Consider the following 15,930-nt stretch of genomic DNA (forward strand, 5'->3'; position numbering starts at 1 on the left):
GTCGGGAATAAGGGAGCGCGGGAGGAGGACAAAACCCCCGGCTGAAAGTGAGCAAATTCAAAGGCAAGGGAAGGAAAAGGAGCAGTGAAGTGAGAAGACAATGTTATTGTTCCCAGGAAGCAGAAAATGAGCAGAGCAATGGTCTTTAAGCTGCTCGACTTTGAAGCATAACGAAGTGAAACTCGTGGTCGTAAAAAGATGGGGAGGTTTCCAAACCTTTTCGGCAGCACGGCAGAGTGAAAGTCCAATTTCCAAATTTGATTTCTTATTCAGATTTTTAGCTGCAGTGTACATTAGGGTGGCTTTGTCAAAAGAATTAATTAATCGTCAGAGAAAGGTTTCATAACTACATCATTCTCTATCTGAAAGGCTGTTGTCATGTCTATATACACAAGAGACAAAAATTTTACATTCAAAATAGGGTTACATAAAAATAGAAATACCTTTAGAATTAATGCCTTGCCTAATTTTAAGCAACTGAATCCTGTTCTTTATTTCAGTTCAATTCAATTCAATAATAATATTTTAACTGTTATATATTCTTATAAAGGTTGTTATAAAAGCTTGCAGTATTTTAAATACCTAATACTTCTGAAAATGTCATTCTGAGTGTTAAAAAAGCAATAAATGCTCTGCTACTACAAGAATATTTAGCTTTTTCTATCCATATATATCCGTCTATCAATTCAATGAAAATATAGTGCAAAGAAAATATAGAGAATTTTTTATTAATATTAAAGGGGATATAAAACGTTGGATGCATTTGATCTTTTTCCTCTCTTTTTTTGCTCATTTTCAACAGAGAAAAAAAAAGGAGACAAAATCCTGAGCTAGTTTGTGAGGAACAAGAGATGAACGGATGAAGAGCAGCACACGTTTTTAAACCGTGGTCGGAAACAAAAGCGGAAAAAGTCAGAGAGCATGAAAGCTCCATGTCTAAGCCGTTCCTGTGTGTCCCGCATCACTGGCGCACTTTAGAAACACGGTGGTTGTCAGCCACGGCTAAACACATTAACTCAAGTTTCCACACATCCATCACATTAGCTCCATTAGAGGTAGGCTGGAATGACCGCAGAATAAATCAAAACTAGTCTGAGCTCTAAATATATTCAAGGCCAACCTGCTACATAGCAGTACGCTTGTTATTAGAGCCAGGTAGATAAAAATGTAGATTTTCACCAAATCTGAATGAGTCACAATTAATAAATAATAAAGTTGGACAACATCGTAATATTACAAGTAGATTATTTATGACATTACGTTAAATAGAGGAAGTCTGACTGACCGCAAGCAAATTCCCAAACCCCAAATATTAGCATTTCCTTTTCCATTTAAAAAAAAAAATAAATAGGTTTTTCTTAACTGAAATGTTCCTTGTGCATTACTGTTCCTCATACCCATAAACTAGCCAAAGAATTTCAAAGTAAAAGAAAATCTACACGCAAATGAATAATTCTTACATTAAAGTCTTACCGTAAATCAAATTTTTTCACATAGAAACCCTTTCTGTGGAGCATACAACCGAATAGTTCACAAGATCCATCACTTCACTGAATGACGGCGTAACTAAAATCAATTTCAAGCAAGATGCGCTACAGCTTTGGATTTTTATTTATTACTATATTTTGTTATGAAGTAATATTCAGCCCTGAGCTTAAAATGCATTGAGATTTCATAGGAAAAATGTTGATAACTGGGTTTGATGTTACAGAAGAAGGACATATACCAAGACAAGCAAATTTATAGTAAACATACAATTACAATTATGCTTGTCATTTTATTGTTTTATTTTTAAACAGGATTCTTTATAAAGAGGCAAAAAAAAAACAACAAGTTTCCATGTACTGTTATGAAACTAATTCATTTCAATTTAATATTAAAAACAACTTGAAGCAGAGGAAGTGACAGCAAAGAAACTAACCTTTGAATAAAAATAAAATAGAATTGAAATTGCAAAACAGATACCTTGACATATTAAAAGCCACGTAATTATGAGTATGATTTAGCACTGTTCCTGTGCTAAAGTGTTGAAGATATACACAGCATCCTGGCACACGGCCACAGAGTCGAGCAGAGAGACAGACATTATGAAATCCTCAAGGATAAACAGACCTGCTAGAGCACCTAAGGATGCCATTACTAATAAGAGGTGAAAAAAAGAGAAACTATGAATGCGAGTCCTCCCCTAGGGTATATAATGTCCAGAGGCACTACTCAAGGTGTCATATTCACTCGGGCTAACGCTGCCCTCCCCTCCAGCGATGGATTGTGGATCCATAATGACGGTGTCACTTGGAATCGCCCTCCCTCTTTCCCCCCTGCACATCCCACATCCCACACGCATTCATGTGCATGAAGCACCCACAGAGATGCACACATTACAACACAAGTCTCGCCGTTACACGAGCTCTAATGTCAACATTACCTCACTTACCTACTGCATAGCTGACTAATGGGCTATTGTCGTTCGTTAAGGTTCAAATGGTAGCAAAATAAACAGCTGAAAATGGCTTTGTTTAGAAAGCAACGTCATTACGGATTAAAAGAGCAGCGCGGGATCCGACGGTGCCACTTTCATATGTAAATCCACGCCAGCATTTTAGTTCATTCAGGCTAAACGACGGTAAGCACGACGTGAACCAAATTAATTACAGTCATAAAAAGAAGCAAAAAAAACAAACAAATGAAAAAAAAAAACCCCACAACATTCATATCCAATGATCAAAAATGTGATTCATCCCACACCAAGAATATAAATGTGTTTTAAATTTGCCAGAGTAAAAAAATAAAGTCAGTTTGCCAAGGATGTAACATATTAGTGTATATAAAAACCTTCACATTCTTTAATGGTAAAGGTTATTTATTTATACTAATTTAATGCACATGATTCACTTCATCAAACCTAAAGAAGTGTGAGGAAGTAAATATCAGGTGTGTTGCAAAGATGTTCATTTATTTTTGATTTAAATTAAATGAAGGATAATTCTTTAAACTTCATTATTATTATTTTTATAAATTTCAGTGTATTCTTTATTATTAGTGATAAAAACATCTTCACACACTTTAATGATAAGGGTGCTTGATAGTGACCCTTTAAAAAAAAAAATTAATAATAGTCAAAAAGTCATTCAAGCCTAAATAAATGTAAGATTGTACGAGAGTTAAAAATGGAAATTAAGAATCAGTTTATTGAATATATAGAGATTTAAATCATCTGGTCTAAGAGATTCTAATGTATTAAAACATCTTTACATTCTTTGATGATAACGATCCTCGATGTTGACTTGTTATGAACTGATACTAAATTGACAAACTTGATTCTTTACGTAAAGGTTGAAATGGTGTAAGAATGTAGGAAAATGGGGTTTTAAATGTAAACTAATCAGATTCTCAGTTTATGTATAAGAGATTTAGTCAGGTCTATTTTGGATAACTAATAATATTATTTTCCTAACTTTTATTTGCTAGTGCCGAAGATGTGTTTTCATTCATATTGTTATTATTTATAAAAGCGTTCACATTTTTTTTGATGATAATAGTTTGTGATTTTTTTGACCCACTGTTATTTATTTTTAATAACTGAACACGTGGGATTCAGGTAATCGAATGTAAATAAGCTTCAGAGTGTAAGATCAAGTGTCACACGTGACTCAGGTTCAAGGCAGCAGCAGTATAAGGGGCTATTTAAAACAACTGACCAGTAATTAAGAATGATGGTTTAAGAATAATTTATGAATGATGAATTTTTGCTAGTGCTAAATTTCATTTAAAAATACTATTTTTGTAATTATGAATTGGTTAGTCGACTATATAGACATACAGTCTTTTACTAAACGTTTTTTTTTCTTGAATAGTGAGTAAGATTATTTTTTTTATCATTATTGTGCTTCTTTACAGCCTAAAGACGAGTCAGAATTTAACAATCAGGTGTGTATATGAACAGAGTTACAGTAAAGTTGATTTTTAAATGCAAACTATGTAGACATTTAGTCTGGTCACTTAGTTTGTTACTAAATATATTATTATTTGTTGTTGTTGTTTTTTTCAATGCTAATGCTGCTTCCAGACTTTTGGTCTGTAGGGTGCCTCATCATGTGTGTGTGTGTGTGTGTGTGTGTGTGTGTGTGCATGTGTGTGTGTGGACTACAAGAATAAAAATAATAATACTCTGAACTCACAAAGGCTCTACTGTTTATAAAGGAACAAAACATTCCCAAAGACACTCAGGTTCATAAACGAGTGAGTAAACGAGCGTCCCATCTGCCTTTCCATTGCAATGTTTCTCTTTTAAATGAGGCTAATGGAGAAACAACAGAGTGTCCTCATTCAAAATGACTGTAAGGCAAAACCCATTTACCTCATTCTGGCTAATAGACCACAATATTACTGTCACTCATCACATGGTACATTAGTAAGACGTTAAAGAAAGATAAAAGATAAATAAGCGCGCAATGTGATATCAATATCTATCACAGTTTTTTATTAAAATGTGCTAATATACAAGACAATGCCTTATAATTTATTCAATTATAAACTGATTATTTAAACTCGACTTAACGAATTCTTGTCTTTTAAATAAATCTTATTTACATCCACATTATTATATATTTATACCCACATTATTCACCGTTTAAGAATGACAATAAGTAGGCATACTGAGAAATTAATCAGCAAAGAAAAGACTAGAAGAATACATTTTTCCATATTAAGAAAGCAGGTTTTAAACCTAAGCAGCTACTTCGGGTAGTTTATTAAAAAAATGAAAACCCATGCTTATTTTGACACTGATTAACACAACCATGAAGTAAAATGTAATGTGGCAGGGCATTGATAATAAGTGCTCTATATCCAGCAGGACAAATCTTATTTGGTGCGAGCCGTGCAATTGGGCCGGCAGGAGCCTAGCACCCTGAGGCGAGATTATGAAGGAGGAATGCATGACAAAAAAAGAAAGAGAAAAAAAGAAAACACAACAAAAAAATTTTTTTGACGTGTTTCTTTTATACCAGGGGCTGAACTATTCATAAACTGTCAGTGTTTTTTTAAGGCTTGTGGATCTAAATTACAGATAATGGAATTACTATTAAAATCTCACACTTACAATGCAGGGATAATTTGTTTCAGGAAGCAGAAAATCAACAGAAAAAGAATAAGCAGAAATTGAGCGAATGGGAGAAAATCACGATGTACTGTGTTACCTTAAGACGACTTAATTACCATTTTTTTTTATGATTTTGTCAAAAAGAGAAAAGGCGAATGCATGGAAATGTGCTTATTAAAACGTTTAAAATTGGAATTAAATGCATGGAGAAATTTCTGTGTGATCCTTCAGGCTACAAAAAGAAAGAAAAAATAATAAAATGAAGAAGGAAAAGCAAGTTTAGAGAAATAATAGTGAATGAAATGATGGTTGTGGTTGGTCTTTGAGAAATCCTCGTTGTCGCTGAGAGAGAGTGTGTGTGTGTGTGTGTGTGTGTCAGAGAAAGAAGCCGTGGAATGTGCTTGCTTTTCATTTCTCCTCAGCACTCAGGCCCGGGTGGTCAGGGGTCAGGCCAAGCAGGCCGCTATTCATGGCCAGATCAAGTTTATGTGAGAATCTGCTCCTCCTTTGCCCTCCATTAGCATATCAATGCTTAATAAAATCGCTGCGTGAACGTGTGAGATCCCGTCACCCAGGAAGTCATGCTGAGAGACTTTGGCTTGGGAAAAAAAAATCCCTCTTTGCTTTGTGTTCAGAATAGACCCCCCCTCCAAACCCACCCACCCACCCAAATCACCCCTCCCTTTCTCAAACAACACAACTGCTTCTGCCATATGCACAATCAAAATGGCACACACACTCTCACACACACACACACACACGTGCGCACACACATAACCTCTACTTCACACACCCCCTCCTGAGCGCTCTAAGCTCTCGCACATGCACACCCGCAGGTCAATCCCAATGTCAGCCGAGCAGCTTGTCATACGCGTACACATGTGTGTGCTTGTGCACACACACACACACGCTGGATGATACATAGTTATCAGGGTGTGAACAGACAATGACGCGTGGGGAACGCCTCGCACACGCAACCCTGCTTCCTCTAACCGCCTCATCAAAGCCTAGCTCCTGTGGGGGACCAGGGAAGCAAAACAGTCGATGGTTATACAAAAATCAGGAAAAACAGGGAGGAATTAAACACACCTCTGCTGTTTTTTTTTCCTGGTCGAAGTGACCGGTGATGTGAGTGAACCACCAAACCTTCGCACCTCTTTCTTTTCCTCTTAATCTATTCAACACTGTTATACTGCAGTCCAGAGAGACCGTTCCTGTCTCAGATGAGCTTGCAGATGTGAAGCCGTCACTTGCAGGAAGGTAGGCGTGGTGCAGCGCAATATTTTATTAATTTCGATCACAGGAAACACACTGCTGAAGAGCAAGAACAGAAAAGGACTGTTGAAAGTGATTGGTCAGAGATGGGTCAGAGCACATTCGTCTCACAGACTAAAAATAATCATAAAGAAGATAGTATAGAGGTTCAAGGATCAAGCAAGCATTTTGGAATGTGAGGACTTGTGTGTGTGCACGTTCCTCCATTTTCCATATACACATCACACTGTATAGCAAGGTATATATATTTTATCTGAATGTTAAGACGCACATAATACATAATAGTTAATAGTTAAATATAATACATAATACCCCCAGGTCTGCCTTCATTGCAAACCATGAACAGTTTCTTGAAAATGCTGCTCTATAAGCAAGAATTCATGAATGAGTGTTGCGTAAACATGCATTCCCAATAATGCACATTGAAACTGGCAGCAATAGCATATCATTAAATCAAAAATGAATGTACTGCGGACACTATTCTGACTGACTCCTCTGAGATGGTGAAAGGAGGCCTGGGCCCAAACCTGACACTCAAAAATCCGGCGTACTTCGATTTACGGTCAGGTGTGAAAGCTTATTGATCCTCGAGGCAAAAATTACAACGGCAAAAAAAAAAAAAAAAAAAAATGCAGTAAGTTAAACTTCACAGATTTTCCCTCGATTATTACTATGTCTGAAAACAGTCATACTGAGTGCTTAATAATGAGAAGGAAAAAAACCTTGCAAATTCTTTTTTTTTTGACGTGATAAAAATATTTTATATAATATATTAACCTGCCCTTTGCCTCTGCTTTCATTTAATTTCCTCTGAGCTCAGGAGACCATTCATGACAAATTATAGACTATTTTTATACGGTTAATAGTACCTTCTGTTTAGGACTCTTTGTCTTTCAAAGGATACAACAATATTTCATATCTAACCCTGAGATAAACATGACATGGGGTGCATAAGTACTTTTGCACTTGATTGTACAGCACATTAAACCACAAAATAAAAACATTAACTCTCCTGGATGTAAAATTTCATTGCTATACTAAAAGGACAATGTCTTTGCCTGGTAAACACAAACAGGTGGGACGCAACTACAGTGCTCTGGATGCTGAGGGTTCTACAGTAGTTATGTGATAATAAAGCACAAAAATGACATAAAGCCACCACATTGTTTATTGTTTGGTATCATCATCGCCAGTGCAGGCGACAATTTGAATGACTGGACTATTAAGAGGTGTGGTTTGCCATGCTGCTGTGATAACCAATCAAATCGGCTCAGGTCCATGTGTGTGCATTGCAGCACAGAAACATTTTCAAAATGACGTGTACATTTTACATTGACTTTTAGTAGCAGAAATAAGCAGCTGGCTGACAGAATGCATTACTTGACATTTTTGTGGTAGTGTTATAAACGCTATCAAGTCTTGGATAGAAGTGTATGCATTTTTATTCTAAAATCATTAAATAAAGAAAAAGAGTTATATATTTTGTCTATATTTTGTTGTTTTTGAGAATGAAATGTTAAATACAGATGATGTGAGTTTTAATTCTAGACAATACATATATATGAATTTGCCGAATTTATAGTTATATTTAACATTTCATTCTCAAAAACAAAACAAAATATCACTACATTCTTACTTCATCAATAGACATGAACCCTCACCTCTGTACTAATGATTTGAGAAGGCAGGTTTTGATACTCGGTATCAGTATCAGGCCGATACCAGCAATAACTGGAGGATTGGATATCTTAGAAGGCATGTTGGCTCTTGGATCCCGAAACAAACTGGAACTACATTTGAAAAAATATATTCATTGGAACTAGAAATATTTCTTTAGTTCAGAATCGATTTTATTCTATATATAATCGCTTATATTTACAATGTAAATGACTTACTTATGGAAAAGATGAACTGTGGAGTGCTTTATTTAAAAAAAGAAATGAAACATATAGGATGGGTATCGATATCAGCTAATAGTCAAGGTTTCAGTATCAGAAGAGAAAAATTCCTGCCATCTTAAGTCATGACTAATCACATTACATGCAGAAATTTCTTTAACATGTTGAGAGATGGGTTTCCCACATCATTTTCTTGCTCAACCAACCAGGAGAGCTGTATAAAGCCCTTTATAACCTGTTACTATATAACCAGCTTAGAACAAAACGAAATTTCACTTCATTTTAAATTCGGCATTAATAATCCTGCTGAAACGTTTACTGCATTGCTTCTTCTATTTATTTTTATTTGTGGTTGTTTCTGGATTCCCGGGTGTTGGTGTGAAGTTGAAGAGAAGTGATGAACAGTGGCATACGATAAAAGTGGTAGTAAAAAAGTCAGTAAAAGACTCTCTATCGCAGAGACGGATGCACATTTATGGACCAAAACCAGTTTGAAAATCCCTTTGCCTTGGAGGATTTTTAAGATCACACCCCCTATTGTGTTGCTCCGCCTCCTTCAGGACAACAGGACACACTGGATAACGACCAACTAAAATAGCAACACTCCAGCTTTAACCGGCTAATTAAGCTAGCATCAGAATGAAAATACAGCCATGATGCAATTAAGTTCTTATTCTTTTGATGGCCATTTTAGTCTTCATCAAGTATAACACTGACCCCACGTGCCCACCACAGGGCTGTGTCTGCATGGCACACGAACATGGAATAGCGGCATGACATCAGTGCCCTATCATTTCGAAAGACACAGAGAAGGCCCACAAACGCTGCCACAGGCCCATGCTGTCAAGTGAAACTCTAGCTAACCAATATGCACTGCTTTTCATCGTAGCTGGGGCCAAGGGGCTCAAATAGACCCCAGCAGCCATTAAGAGCCGATCTGATTACCGCACAGTCTGGGGACTCAGACCAACAACCTCCCCCCACCACCGTGATCCCTAAACACCAGGGCACTGAGTTCATCCCGCTCACGTCAGACACCAGACATTTCCAGCTTGAGATCTCTCAGTTCGGCTGTCGGCTCTTCCAGAGCGAGCATATGTGTGCTTCTCTGGCCAAGCGTAAGTGAAACCAATCACGGAGGTTGTAAACAGAGACACAAATCTTTTTTCCCCCCCGAGGAAGGTCCGGGTCTCCAATTTAATTTCCTCTCGCAGAGAAGACTTTTGCATCACTCCACTTCTAATTACACTGACTTTTTACAGTGCTTTTGTTATGTTTTCAGCATATGAGCTGCAACTGAGTTGATTCTCCATAAAGGAAAAAAAAAAACATTTAAACTTCCTGAGTATGTCGACATAACAAATAGCTTTGTTCCACAGACACGTTTAATAGCCGACGTACCACAACGTCTTAAGAAGCAATCTCCATTTTATTTTAGCCACAGAGAGAAAAACGTTCATCTGATTAGCAGGTATGCTGAGAGGTAAGAGGCCTCATCTTCTTTCCCCATCTATTCATTGCCACCGTTTAATTTATTTTGGCTGCATAATCCTTTCACTCTCAATAGCAAATTTAATAGGCCCCATGACCGCAGCAACAGACCAGTCAATATAAAAACCAGACAACTCATTACTTCACACGCTGCTATCTCCTGCAGCTGGAGACTTCATGTACACAATAGCAGCAGCAGGCTGTATTAAGTTTCCACTTGCCAGATCCCCCTTTATTGCCTCTAAATCTGTCTCACAAGAGCCCTTTAGCTGTGTGCACATATACACACACCCAAACACACACACACACTCCCTTAGGAGGAGACTCCCCAGTGTCTGGTCTGGTAGGGTCATATGAGACTTGGACTTATCTGCTCACATGTGCATGCAAAACTTCAGCCACATGTTCAGATTATGTTTTCCTGCTAGTGAATCAGCCAAAGATGATAGACGTTTATTTGTTCAAACACAATAAATGATAAGCAGGAGTATGTGTGTGAATTGGATTTGAAGGAGATAAAAGTGAGTGTTTAACAAAAATGAATTAAAAATGATTAGAGTCGTAAGAAAAAAATGAAGACTCATCTCAATATTAGAACTTTAAATGCATCAATGAATACAATCACATAAATCTAGATTTCTATGGTGAAAACCTACTGAAATGCAGTCAGAGGCTGCAAACTTAACTGAAACAAAAGTGCATAATTCTATACAAATATAAAAAGCTTTTATGGTAAAATCAAGAATTAATTGAAGCATCATGATAAATCCGGCTGTACTAAATTAATCCAAATAAATAAAAACTGGTCTAACAAAACAAACAAAACAAAATAGTCTCACTTGTCAAAAGACTGCAGTCTGTTTTCTATATTTTCTACACTGTGATATCATTCTCTCGAATTACTGAGGCCAAATTAAGAGCGACATGACGACCATGTGATGAGACAAATTTACAGCTCCTCAGAGTCAGCCAAACTTCCAAAGCCTAGATCACTAACAGCACCGACTGGTGACTTTCTCCTTGTGCCGCTCCTCCAATTACGGGCAGACAATAGGACAAGTTAACCCCATGGTGTCTTGCCATTGTCTCACACTAAATATTTGCCTTTGCCTTTTGTGTCTGGCATACTCCCCTTTACTCGTATACTCTTAGAACGCCAGCCTCAGCCCCCTCCTCCCTCACACCCTCCTGGAAGACGTCCTAATGAAAACTGCCTCCCCACCCGTCAGTCTGACCATCAAAGGGACAGCACTGAGATGTCCGGTCATTTCGAGTGGACCATAGCTCTGAGACACGGAGATGTGTTGCGCCCTTCCAATGAGCCCCTGCTGTGGGCTTAGTAATGAGAAGGAAGTAATACCACTGTGCTTAGACAGCCAGTCTTCTCCCGTCTCCAGCACTGCCGTCACACCATGACAGCATCTGCACACTTTTGAAAGGTACAGCTGAAAAGATTTTTTTCCGATGGGTTAAAAATAAAATCTTGTCTCCTTCGGGCGAGTTATTACTATATACTTTGCTCGATTATTAAGCTTTTATTTACATTCACACCTGTCCAGATTGGGAACTGCGCAGATAATGTCTGTGCTAAATTTGTTTGGGGGGGGTTTCTATCCTTCTCTCAATCCCTTTTCACTCAGCTTTGTGCCATTCAAGTGCACTGAATAAGAAATGGATCACTGCGAACGGCCACAGTCTCTGGCTCAGACATGACATCATCGCTTTTATGGCTCACCCGGTGAGGGACTGTGTGGGGGAGAAAGCTCCTTAGTGCCATTTCACTGATAACAAAACCTGTGTTTGAGAGAGGGGGGGGGGGGGGGGGGGTTTGGAGACCGGCAAAAAAATACAGACAGAGCACCTCAGTAGTACACAATGGACAAGTTCAGGAAATCTGTCATTGAAATAGTGTAGTATTGTGCCTGAGCCACAGTAACATGAGGGATTTTTAAAAAATATGTGGAAAAAGTACAAAGGAAAGGTTGGATTTATGACAGAAAATTAAACATTAATAATTAGATGTGTTCCGATCTCACTAAATAATAATAATAAAAAAAAACCCATAATAATAATAATAATAATGATGAACAGCAACTGTGGCATAATGACATGGATAATTGAGGAAGAGTAATGGAAAAAAATGGAACACAATTAAGGTGTCTAATCTATCTTAACAATGATTATCTTATCTTAAACACACTTATCTTAACAATAACAGCTGACTGTGTGTGATATTACCGCGTCTGTATAACCTCAAATACAAATGGTATTTTTGGCTAATAGTTAGAGTGTCAAAATTTTGAAAAGAACTAAAACGCCTAACAATTTCACCTTCTGATTTCTTAGTATAAAAGTTTAGAATAGAAAGATTTCAGATAAAATAAAACTCAAATTAATTAATTAATGGATACATATTTCACAAAATAAAAAAAACCCAACAAACCGTATAATCAAACTCAAAAAAGACCACCACACTACATTCTACTTTTCAGCTCTCTAAACGTTCTCACATAAAATATGTAATTATTTTAAGCCGAGAAACGATCCTGCTTTTAAAACGTGTCAATAATCGCTCCTTGTGAGGAAATGTAATACCTGGAGAAACACGTTCTATGGGGTGTGGGGTGGGGCTGGGGGTTTCTGTTCCTCGACGTGCCACCAGACACCTGGAAGCTAACAGCTCATAAAACACTGTGGCTAATTGTGGTTTTCCTTCTTTTCCCTGCAAATGGCAACACGACACATTTACGGCCTGAGAGGCAGTTAGAAACACCGTGCACCTTGCGTTACGCCTGTCGTGTTGGGGGGCGGGGGGGGGGGGTGAAAACCCACATCCACCTGACTATCTGTTAGATCAGACACACACATATGAAAAATAAAGACAGACCCTTTCCTCCAAAGTTCTCAAAATATCTTAACTAGAGCAGTGCTCATCAGGGTCGGTGTAGAGTGCACAGCACATTTCAAAGGAAGGAAGCTATGTGAAAAGCTTGTGAAAATGTGAATGTGTGTGTGTGTGTGAGCGAGGGATGGGAGGAGGGAGGGGGTTAGTAGATAGCCATGTTTCAGAAAAGTCTGGGCAACAACTTATGCCTGGAGACACTTTATTAGGGAACAGCAGAGACCTCAGCCAAAAATAAACCTTCGCCACAATGACTTCATAAGCCCTCGATAAGAAGGTGTGCGATTCTGTTACTTCAGGAGATAGTGCCCTACATACCTAAAATAGGGAGCTAGATCCGCTGGAGTGCACAGAGAGAGAGAGAGATCACCGTATCCCAATCCGACTGCAAAATGGTACACTCTGGAAAACATTTACATGTCGGAACATTTGACTAAAATAATGTCTTTTCAAGTCAAAGTCAAAGTTTTGTTTTAAAACTGAATTGACTCATTCATATATATATATATATATATATATATATATATATATATATATATATATATATATATATATATATATATTTATATTTTATAGTTAAACGATAAGTCAAGAGTCTTAAAATGTCAGATATATGAATGTATAGAGGAATTGAAGCTACAATTGCAAGAAACATAACTAATTCACATTAAAATAAATAAAAAAACACTTTTAGAAATAAGATGTATATGAATAAAAATATTAATGCATTCCATGTGGAGAAAAATAAAATTTAAAATACTATTTTACTGCTAAGCATTAATTTTTTTTTTTTACTAATGAGATTTCAACTATTCTTTACTAAGATACTGAATGAAACCTTGTTATTATTTCTTACACAGATTTCAATTTCTACTTAGGAATTTGGCGTATAAATCTGAGTTGATAAATGTATATTTTTTTCTAAAATTGTGAAGTTGAAAATATTACAGGCCAGCTCACTCCTTCTACGTAACTGACCTGAACAGAAAACTCCCATAAGCAGGTTAACAGGCCGTAATATTTTCCCTGTCCAGTTTCCTATCCAAAAAACTACACATTATGGAAACAAATGCCTGTAACATCTTCAGAAATATCCAGAGCTCAAACCTGAGTGGATTGAATTCAGAGCAACATAGCAAACCTTGCAATAAGTACAGCCAAGTCAAACCACATTTCACATTACAAAGAAAGCCTGTGTCCAATTCTCCACAGGAGCAAGGAAATCACTTAGTTGTGCAACTGCTCAGTCAGTGCAATGTACACTCGTTTCCGAAAAGTCCCCCTCATCCATTGCCAAGTGCAAATCATGTGCGCATTTCAAGTTAAGTTGTGAAATGCAGGAAAAATGTATGTGAAAGGTATTACAACAGGATAAGTACAAAAAGCACTTGTGCAGGCCGCAGGCAGATTTATGATCAGCCGTTATCTGATCGGATTCTCGATTTCACTATGTACAAACACACACATCCTTTTAGGGCCGTGAGCCGGCAGCACAGAAGGAATTCAAACAGCACAAAGCCCTCGTTTCACCAAAACCCTGCTAAAAATGATAAGGTAGACTGAAGAAGAAGGAAAAAAAAGCTCCACTCATGTAGAACTCGCCACTCGTTCTCTGCAAGATATTGTAAACAAAGCACACACAAATCACTTCTGCAAAACACTCCTGGGCATCGTTGGGAGGATTTTTTTCAGATTGAAACAGAACAGCCCATTGTGTGTGTGTGTGTGTGTGTGTGCGGTGCATCTAGGCAACTTTAGCTGAGCGAGAGATAGAGCGGGAGAGTTGTACTCACTGTAGTGGTTAAGAGTAGCCAACCATGGAGAAGAGAAAAAAAATCCTCTTTCTCGTCCTGATCCATTCTGCATTTTGGAGCATTTAAAAAAACAAACAAACAAAAAACAAACAAAAAAAAAGAGAGAAAGAAAGAAAGGAAATCTCTCTCCTGGACGGAGCTGCTGAAGCGAGGCCCCTTGTTCACTCACTCCCTTGCTGTCAGGGTTGGGAAACCGGCTTCTGTGTGCCGTGCAGCTGTGTGCTTCTCCAGCACCCTCCTCCTCCTCCTCCTCCTCCCTCGCTCCCTCCTTCCTTACTCGGGTCCCAATACAATGCACTTCTGTACCACGGTGCTGCGAACATGGCCGAAACGTTTGTCGTTTCCTACTGAAAATGTAGTGTGATGCGATCTCAAGCAGAGCTTGAGAGTAAATAAATAAATATATAAAGAAAGAGAGCGGAAAAAACCTCCGGGCACTGCCTGGTGGCGAGAAGAGCAGGTTTAAGTTTGCGGCGCTCTGCTTTCCCCCTCCTGCTCATTTTGTGGAATCACTGCTTTTTCGGCAGTGGGAGGGGACAAGGCCGAAGCTCCCGGGCTGAGGAAACTGCGCATAATCCCTACCGGCAGAAACTTCCTCCCCGGCGCGGGTAATAAGCGCTGCATGGCCCGTCAGAGTGAGCAGGAATGTGAGGGCTGCTCTCAAAGAGGCCCAGTTAGACAAGGCTCAAAGTCACTTCACCATGACCTCGAGGTCACACACAGCAAGTGTGTGTGTGTGTGTGTGTGAGAGAGAGAGAGAGAGAGAGAGAGAAAGAGAGAGAGAATAAGTTACAAAGGGGGGAAGGGGCTGCTTTTAGCCAGGCAAAATCTCTTGACAAGACATGCTTCCCGACTCGACTTAAACAGAAAACAACGAAGTAAAAATCTCTAAAGAGAAGCCCCTTTTTCTTTAAACTAAAATTCTATTCAGTTGTAATATATAGAGAGTGACGATACGACGGTGTAACAATGAACTGCAACAAACTGTGATATTCTTCTAAGAAAATTAGCTTTTTAAAGAGGTGAAACTAGAGCAAACTATATTTCCACATTGTTCAGATCGAATCCCTGCAATGGCACCACAATGATATGTGATGTTTAAGGTCATTCCTGTTGTAAATGTGAAGTAAAAAAAAATAATAATAATTTAACGTGTTACACTGAAAAATGTGGTATTGTATTGTTCATTTATCACAGCACAACTTTTTTAAAATACCATCACAGCCCTAAATCTATCAAAATGATGAATATGCTCAGGACGCTTAAAATACTGCTGAACAAAGTTATAAAAAAAAAACGAGAAACACTGATGCTGGAAGTTTTATGTTCCTTCTAACATTTAGCACAGTGTGATTAAATCCTGATCAGCGTTGTTCTGAGAAGTTTGGGTGAAGAAAAGCTGGATTGACATGGAAGAGGTAATAGAAATGTTAATGAATTAAACTAATC

At 38.0% G+C, this 15,930-nt stretch overlaps 1 long non-coding RNA gene across 1 annotated transcript in view; it reads right to left on the reverse strand.

The window, feature by feature from the left end:
* Positions 1-15,092, reverse strand: part of LOC131367282 (uncharacterized) — a 47,083-nt gene extending 31,991 nt beyond the window's left edge. Inside the window, exon 1 of the long non-coding RNA XR_009206920.1 lies at positions 14,461-15,092. This is a non-coding gene — a long non-coding RNA (uncharacterized LOC131367282). The remainder of the gene's footprint in view (positions 1-14,460) is intronic.
* Between the last annotated feature and the right edge of the window lie 838 nt (positions 15,093-15,930).

Source organism: Hemibagrus wyckioides, linkage group LG16, assembly GCF_019097595.1.
Source record: "Hemibagrus wyckioides isolate EC202008001 linkage group LG16, SWU_Hwy_1.0, whole genome shotgun sequence".
NCBI classification, from domain to species: domain Eukaryota; kingdom Metazoa; phylum Chordata; class Actinopteri; order Siluriformes; family Bagridae; genus Hemibagrus; species Hemibagrus wyckioides.